General features: G+C 41.0%; 1 long non-coding RNA gene across 2 annotated transcripts in view; it reads right to left on the bottom strand.

The window, feature by feature from the left end:
* Positions 1-430: 430 nt before the first annotated feature.
* LOC148429607 (uncharacterized) overlaps positions 431-8,459 on the bottom strand; it is a 13,726-nt gene continuing 5,697 nt past the window's right edge. For both annotated transcript variants that reach the window (XR_015866172.1, XR_015866173.1), the window contains 2 exons: positions 3,325-3,504; positions 431-1,471 (listed from right to left, as the gene is read on the bottom strand). This is a non-coding gene — a long non-coding RNA (uncharacterized LOC148429607). The remainder of the gene's footprint in view (positions 1,472-3,324; positions 3,505-8,459) is intronic.

Below are 8,459 nucleotides of genomic sequence, written 5' to 3'. Positions count from 1 at the left end.
TCGGTGACGACGTACGTCTCATCACGGATAGTATAGTATACAAGTTGGCTAATGCTTGCATGCCAACGAGTTACAATTAAAAATGTTTGTCACATTCTTCCATTTCTTCTCCTCCTCCTTCTTCTTCTATGTCCTTAAACGGCTAATGCTTGCGCGTTAACGAGCTACAATGGAAAAATCATGGCGTATAACACAGTATGTATTATAGGCAACAAGACAGGGAGGTGATGTAAATTACCCCACTTGTTCTCATAAGCAACTTTCCCCTATTTGGTTGTTACTGTATTGATTGAGGTTCATGCCACAGAAGACCGACAGGCTTCTTACTGTGAAAGCACTACACTCAGATGAGTTCAGTTTACACTTAACTATGCACTGTCCAATTCCATATTAAAGTCAATGGAAACAAGCAACACCGCAAACAAACAGGTAAAGCAGTTGGCTTGTATTTCCTTCGGCAAAAGGGGAGTGTAAGACTGATGGACATCTGACGGAATGTCTATCCGAATGATTACAATGACACTTGAAAAACACACGTTCTAACATTCTTATTCTGTCATTTTTATAAGTGGGGGCCATCATTCGTTGTTTATGCGGGCAAAATGGGTGTCCATTAGTGACAGACTGACGGAGAGTCAGTCGCTTGCTGACGGTCTCCCGACCGCTGAATCTTGCCATTCGATAATCCACAGGTATGACATATTAAACCGAACTTAAGAATCATAGAAAGTTCATGGCGACTGATACACAAGGAACAAAGACATCACATTCATTGACCAGAGTACAAATAGAACCATACATGACAAAGGTGAAAAATAAGAAAAATGTGACAAAGACATGACCATTGTGAAAAAGGTGACACGTACTTGACTAGTAATTGCATAGCAACTGATACGAAAACACCAACCTCAAAGCAGTGGCGGATGAGCTAACCGCAAGGGCATGGTTCCACCCAATTCAGGAATATTACGGCACAGTTCTGACATTTTTTAAAGCGATGGATGCAGAGGTCAGTACTTGTTTTGCCTGACAAATTAGGCCATTTTGCAACAAAGGTTCTTCTCCAAAAGTGTATGTGTACGTTGGGGGGAATTCCTTGACCTGCTTCTATATCTATAGAGATGCCACATTTTTCCAAAATAACATTAACAAGAAAAAGAAACAATAAAAACAACCTTCTTAGGGAAGGTAATGAGCCAGGTCATTTAAAGGTGGCGACATGATCAAGGCTATGTCGTCAACATAATCATCGAAGGCATTCCAATCAGAGCGACTGCAGCCATGAAACACTATCATAGAGACATTTGGACGAAACAGACCAGAAAGAAGGTGAAAAAAAAAAAAAAACAGGAGGGAGCAGCAGCTAGAGAGAATCATTCCAAAGCTCCAACATCAGTGCTTGTCCTGTACTTTCTACAGACGCGTGATCTCCTCAAGGACTCGGCCCCGTCAGCCACAGCGGCCCAGCCACCTGAAACGGAGCCATGATGGACTATCAGAGGAAGGGAAAGCGTTCAGGGGAATTGTGTGGATTTAGTGGTCTGCTGCTGACACATGGCTTTGAGCGTGGTAGAAAAGCACTTTAACTCTTCAGTGCTTTTATAGCGTGTACACACCCCATAAAACTTGAGTCTATGTGGCATCGCTCACGCTCTCCAACATTCACACACAATGCATATGCGTTACATTTGTCCATTACACAACCAAATTCTCAGAATAAATGCTTCTATGACTGCTAATTGTACATGCCTTCTATTTGTCAGCATAGTAGATCAAGTCAAGTTACAAAATGTTTGTAAAACTGGCATACCAACGTGTCAACAATTGCTGTTGTAACGATATCAGGGCTGCAACTATTGAATCTTTTTAGATTATTCCATCAAATAATCGAGTAATCGCTCACTACCAAAACATGTTTTTAAACCCTAACCCAGTGGTTCCCAACCTTTTTTCAGTGATGTTCCCCCCGTGAAATATCTTTTAAGACAAGTAAACCTGAACCAGTGCAAAGCATTTTAGGATTCAAAGAAAAAAAGACTTAAAACATGCCATCAGTGTCTGATTTATTCAACTTTAGACCCTTATTAAACTTTAGACCCACTTCAGTTGTATTGGTCCACAAAAAATAATCAACCTAAAGTGTCCTCTTCAGGATCATAGAAGAATTCTTTTTATCAAAAAGAAATAATTATTAATAAATATTTTTCCACAAAAAAAAAATCAATATAAGTGTCAGACCTGTTCTCAAAAATAAATAATTATAAATATTTGTCCACAGAAAAATATTCAACATAAAGTGTTCCATTTGGGATTACAGTAGAGGTTTGTTCAAAAAAATAAAACATTAACTTGACAGGTGATGAGAGGTGGCACATGTTGGGTCGAACCATTCTAGAATGGGGGAGAATCTGGCTTTTTACAATAATGAAATTGAATAACCTGCTGAACATAAAATGTATTTTATGCATTGACATTTTCCTGAAAACGTTAATTCAATAATTACTTTTAAAAGATGTTTACATGTCTGTTTGTTTGTTTTATTTAAAATCTTGAGTACCCCCTGAAGTTCCTTCAAGAAGCCCCCAAGGGTACTCGTACCCCCATTTGAGAACCACTGCCCTAACCCATTATTTTTACTAATCGACTAATTGTCGATTAATATATACGTAAATTTTATCTACTTAAGATAGACATCAATTGGTGTGGATCAAACTGCTCATTACACTGGTCAACAGCAAAAAATGAATGATGATTTTTAACTGATTTTAGACAATTTGGATGAATTTTCTAGTTGTGACCGCACATTCTTTGCTGACTGACTGAAACCAGGGACGAGATTCGTAAAGGTGCTTCTCATGCTTCTTTTGGCAAAATGGGTGGATGATCTGTGTTGACCTGAAGATGGTGAACATTTTGTTGGGAGAGCAGTCCGGTTTCACCAAATACCCGTGCTTTCAGTACAGGTGAGAAAGTAGGGACCAAGCTCAGCATTACACGAAAAAGGAGGGAATCGGAGCCGAGCAGATTAAAAAACGTCATCGGCACACCTCCACCAAAGCTCTAGACAAGGATGGTGGCCGCTTCACTCAACTGTGGCATGTTTTTCCAGGGGTTATCATGAAGGAATTGAAAGCTGGTATCTTTGACAGACTTATGAGAGATCCAGGGTTTGAAAACTCAATGAATAAAGTCGAACCAAGTGAAAGGCGTTTGTTCCGGTTGTGAAGGACCTCCTTGGCAACAACATGGCCAACAGAACCCATCGCCAAAATGCTGACTGCTGTCAAAAACCTGGGATGCAACAAGAACATTAAAATGCATTACCTGTTCTCGCATATGGATCGGTTTCCTGAGAATCTGGAATTAATGAGCGACCAGCAGATGGTGGAAGATTTCATCATGATATGAAGGTGATGGACCCCAGGTATCAGGGACGGTGGGATGCAGTCATCATGGCCGATTACTGCTGGAATTTGAAGAGAGACATCCCTGCCGCTGCATGTCCTAGGAGGTCAAAGAAATGGAAGTTCTGTCCTGTCTACTGATCAACTCTGACCAATGTTCAGCATTGATCAGTAGATATTGTTATAGTTACCAATGTAATGCATTGTTGATGTCAATAGCGATACCGATGAATAGTTGAAACATGTCCATAATAAATTGGGTGAGCAAACAGTCTTTTCCTTTAACAATTTTATAAGATATAAAAGTAACACAAATAAAACATAAATGCCCCTCTAATATATTCCACTTAGTAAAAAAAAAAAGAAAAAAAAGACTTATAAAGACTTAAATACAATGTTAAAAAGTAGGCAAAAGGTGCCTACTTTGTAGAATCTAAAACATATTTTGTTTTGAAAAACATTTTTAACTCTGGTAAATTATTGCATGCTTCTGCATGGACTGGATGACATGAGTAATTTAGTAATTTACAGCGCAAAAAAACAAAAAAAAAAAACATGCTTGAATGTCATTCAGAGACTTCAGAAGTGCAGAAAGTCAAAATCAGAACAGGCAAAATTTTCAGATTAAGAGAAAATAGATGCGTTATACTCTTTAGCGGGTGACAAAATTTATGTGGCACGCCAGATCCGGCCTAAGGCCTAGAGTTTGATGACCTAATCTATTGCCATTTGGAGGAGTCAATCAAAACAGAAGACCAGAGGAGATGCTCCGCTCTTTGAATTAATATTCTGTATTTTTATATTACAGCCATCACCATTTGCTTGCATTCGATTGGAGGCCGCAAATTGTTTTGCACAAGGATGGCCAAAATGGAAAATTTTTTGTTATTTATACTTTGCCTACCAAGGCTCTATGATGAGCAGGCTTTCAAATGATGAAATTGTAGAAAAACTGTCCGTATATGGCAATTAATGGGCAAATGGGTGCATCTTTACGTTATTCATACACATTTAAGCCGACCCAGATTGGAGCTTAAATGCAAGAAAACAAAGCAATATGCGATATAGCTCTCTCTCCGTTTCTCCGTCTCTATAATAGAGATGCAAGATCCGTAATGCTCGCTGGGAGCCAAGCATGAGATTGAGGATTTCTCACACACCATGCATTATTCATAGTGAAGAGCAACAGAGTGTGTAAGATGAGAATTACGCAGCATGAAGAGAACAGGGGAGCGAGGGCTGAAGGGAGAACAGGGGGGAAGATGGAGAGGAAGGAGAGGGCAACACAGGTGAGCGAGAAAGGGTGAGGGGAAGTGAAAAGAGAGAGGGTGGACACGGTCAGATCTCCATTTTTTTTTCTTCTTCTTCTTCTCTTGCTGTCGGCTTAACCTCCGGATTGTTCTCGGAGTTGGGAAACGCCGGGGTGGGACGGAAATGAATATGGAAACTGGAGAGCCCGGAGAGCGTCGCCAGATTGGCTCACAATTTGCATTTGTTAAGTACACGTCTTGTGAGTCGGTTTGTATTCCAAGCACAAACTGAATAGCGCGCAGGAAATTTCAGGGCTCCGTTACAATTCGTGTCCAGCCTTCGTTCTTCGTAATGAAAAACAGTGGGAAGTGAGTCGGTGTTGGAATTGATTTGTTTAACAATGGCAATGGAACAAAGCAGGAGGCATGAGAGCAAAAATAGAAGGCTCGCTATCTTAAATGAAACCCGAGACCAAGAAATTGCAAGATTGTGGCAGATACCATTTGACAAATGAATTGCACGGAAAGATATCGTGCATTTTTCATTCCAATAATTGATCGATGGCGGTAAAAAAGTCCATTACAGTGTAACCATATTCACAAAAGACACGAACCCTCACAAATATGCTCAGGGTGCTCTTAATTTACACCTCGAAAGTCCGGCTGGTAATTGCGGAAATGTCATTCATCAGCCGCTGTTTTTTTTCTGATCTGAATTATTAAATCAAAAGCGACTCTGTTGGAGGAAACCACTGCGATAAAATTGCGGTTATTCAACTGATGACCCTCATTTTCTTTGTCTGAAAGCCTTTCTCAGCAGAGGACTAACGGTTATTTGAGTGTCAACCTAATGGAATATCACATTATACAGTATATTTTTGTTAAACGCACACGTATGTGCGCACGTAAACGTCTCCTCGGATGTGGCATCAACGACAAGAATGTGACGGTTACTGGCTTTTTAACTTCCCGGTGATGAAAAGCCAGTATTAATTTGGGCTACAGATTTCATTTGTTCAGAACAGGAAAAACAATATAAATCACTTTTAGAGTGATTAGAGGGAGGGTTGGATTAATCCAGGCTTGATTAGGGCATTATGCCGCCTTGTTATGGACACACAGGGTGACTGACGGTAATTACTGTCTGTAATAGGAGAACACACACTCAGTCAAGGCATCAGCCACAGCAGTCGAGGTGTGTGTGGGAGCGTGCGCAGTTAGTGATACGGAGGCTGATAACGTTTGCTTTCCACCAATTACGTTGAGAAATATGTCGAATATTCGTAATTGTTGGCACGGGCCGGCCCCAGCGCGACACACAAACAGTATTCCAGGGAGTGAGTCATGGCTTTCTTTATGATTATTGATATCCCGAGACAAACATATTTACCCAGGTAATAAAAACAGATGGCAGTAGGTAAGGCTAATATTACTCCGTGGAAAATGAGAGAGGTGCTAAATCAGCAAATCAATTTACGGACGTGCAATTGAGTCTCATCCATACGCCGCGTCCACAACCCGAGGACCTAAAACGTCCACGCTGGAACAAAAGATTTTTATATTTGAATGAGGCTCGTTAAAGGGCGACTGACTTTATTCTTGACGGGAGAGGCGTGATAACTGCCCTATATAAAGGTTGATGCGGTTTTTTGGTACGGAAGGTTTCCTGAATGTGTCAGGCTGAATATCTTTTTAAAGTTTGGAAGAAGACATAAGGCCACCAAATGAGACGCGTCCCATTAAAAAAAAGGGATTGGAAAATAATGCCTATTACGCATATTTAACACAATGTTGCACATCTCTCGCACGCCACGCTCTTCCTCTGTGATGCCGTTCGTTCCTTTTCATCACGTCGGTGCTTGGAGCAGAACTTAAAACACGCGGTTGGCTCGGCAGGCGCCGCAACACGATTTGATATGCTGACCCCCCCCCTTTCCCAGCCACCCGGCAGCGGTCCCTTTGGGCTGTAAAACAGCCGTTGAGGGCCTTATTTTACGAGTGCACACTTCTGCTCTTTGCATGTTTATGGCCAACATTCGGAACAAATGGCACGCATTGGCTGGAACAACACAGATAAATCTTGTCAAGTCACAGGCGGGGACGCTGAGAGAGTGCTGCACTCAGTGGCGCTCAGTGGCTTGACGGGAGGAGTGCTTGCATTATTCAATTAATACCTGAAAGGGGCACAATTTATGCAGCATTTAGCGGCGCAGGCCGCCACACACAAACACAAAACACGCGGCTCGCAAAGACAGACGTGTGCTTGCATCCTGGGAAAAGACTGGACTCCCCCTTCCATTTTGCCAAATCAAATATACAGTGAGAGCAAGCTAAAAGGCACTTTCAATCAGCCGCTCCGGGTCTTTCTGTCAATCCGCGAACAACAACAATCTAGCCTACTTGGAGTGGTCCAAGTCAACATCCATTCCCCAATAAATTCAATCAGTGATGGCGCATGTGTGCGCGCTTGTGTGTCGCTCTGACAGGTACAACAACAAAAGATCATTTTTCGAGTAACACCTCCACACAGAGACAATGTTGAATATTCAAGGGCGTTCCTTGAAGTTTGCAAAACACCGAATTTGAATGCACTTGACTTTGCGTACAGTGCCGTTCCTCCTTCAAAGTGGCTTTACGGGCAAATAATATTAAGAGAGCTGAGCAGCGGAGTTGTCAGGCCTGAGCTAATGACATTGACGTGGAGGGCTTGCACAGCGGTGTGATTGCCTGACGGTTGGAGAGGCAAAAGCAATGCTCGCCGCCTCATCATGGGCCTGCCTGCCTGCGCTCTCATTATTCGGCCACAAATGGAAATGCAAATCGCTCGCTTGCCGCGGACGCCTCAAATTTATTAAACTAAAAGGTTTAATTTCCATTTTTCTCTGCATCAGCTTTATTTATAAATGTCGTGCCCTATGAAGACCCTGTTATTTTCTCCTCCTCCTCAAGGCTTTTAACAAATCTGCTCATTAATATGGAAATGGGGAATCAATCGGCTTTTTCCCCCTCCTCTGTCGAATGGCGTTGTGTGTAATGTGCTCTGACTGGTCATCAGAGCAAACATGTTTACATATTCGCGTAGAACTTATGTCTTCTCCGAATTCTAAATGCAGATTTCTTTGTTTAAGACCACACATTTTATACACACGCACACACGCATGCACACACATATTATAAATAAATAAATAAATAAATAAATATATATTTTTTTTTTTTTCACCCTTCCAAAACAAAGAGACTAAGAGAAAAGAGTGAATGGAAATAGTTTTAAAAATAAATAAATAAATCTGGAGTACCCCCCTAAAATTATTCTCCTGTCCCACACCCTGTAATGACCTAAGTGAATCTCAGATGATACAGTTCAACCAGATTTTTTTTTTTTGTAGTAGTAGTACTAGTTATTTCATTCCCGTCTTTTGCAACTGTCGGAACCTTTATTTCAGTAAACAGACGGTTTCAAAGAAAAAATATTATACATGGAATGTGTGTCACACAACATGCATGAAACCCTGTTACCTTAACCTTTTTAGCATGGTAGAAGAAAAAGAAATCAGTAAATCACATGAAATGCTGGACTTGAAATCATCAAACAGTTTTCCAAAAGAATGGCGAGACTAGAGAAAAGGTGTACTATTTTTCACACTTATAGTGAGCCTTACTTGAATGTCTCACTTTACTTCATGCAACCCTGGTACATATATAATCAGAATAAGACAATGATTTTTAAATCTTTTTTTTTCTCATTGACATTAATAAGAGTGTCCCCCTGGCCAGCAATAACAGCTAGCTAAAGGGCTAGTTTCTA

The sequence above is a fragment of the Hippichthys cyanospilos genome, chromosome 1 (genome assembly GCF_059441005.1).
Source record: "Hippichthys cyanospilos isolate Australia breed blue-spotted pipefish chromosome 1, RoL_Hcya_1.0, whole genome shotgun sequence".
Taxonomy (NCBI): domain Eukaryota; kingdom Metazoa; phylum Chordata; class Actinopteri; order Syngnathiformes; family Syngnathidae; genus Hippichthys; species Hippichthys cyanospilos.
Note: the sequence above shows the minus strand (reverse complement) of the source record. Positions and strands in the feature narration are given on the sequence as shown.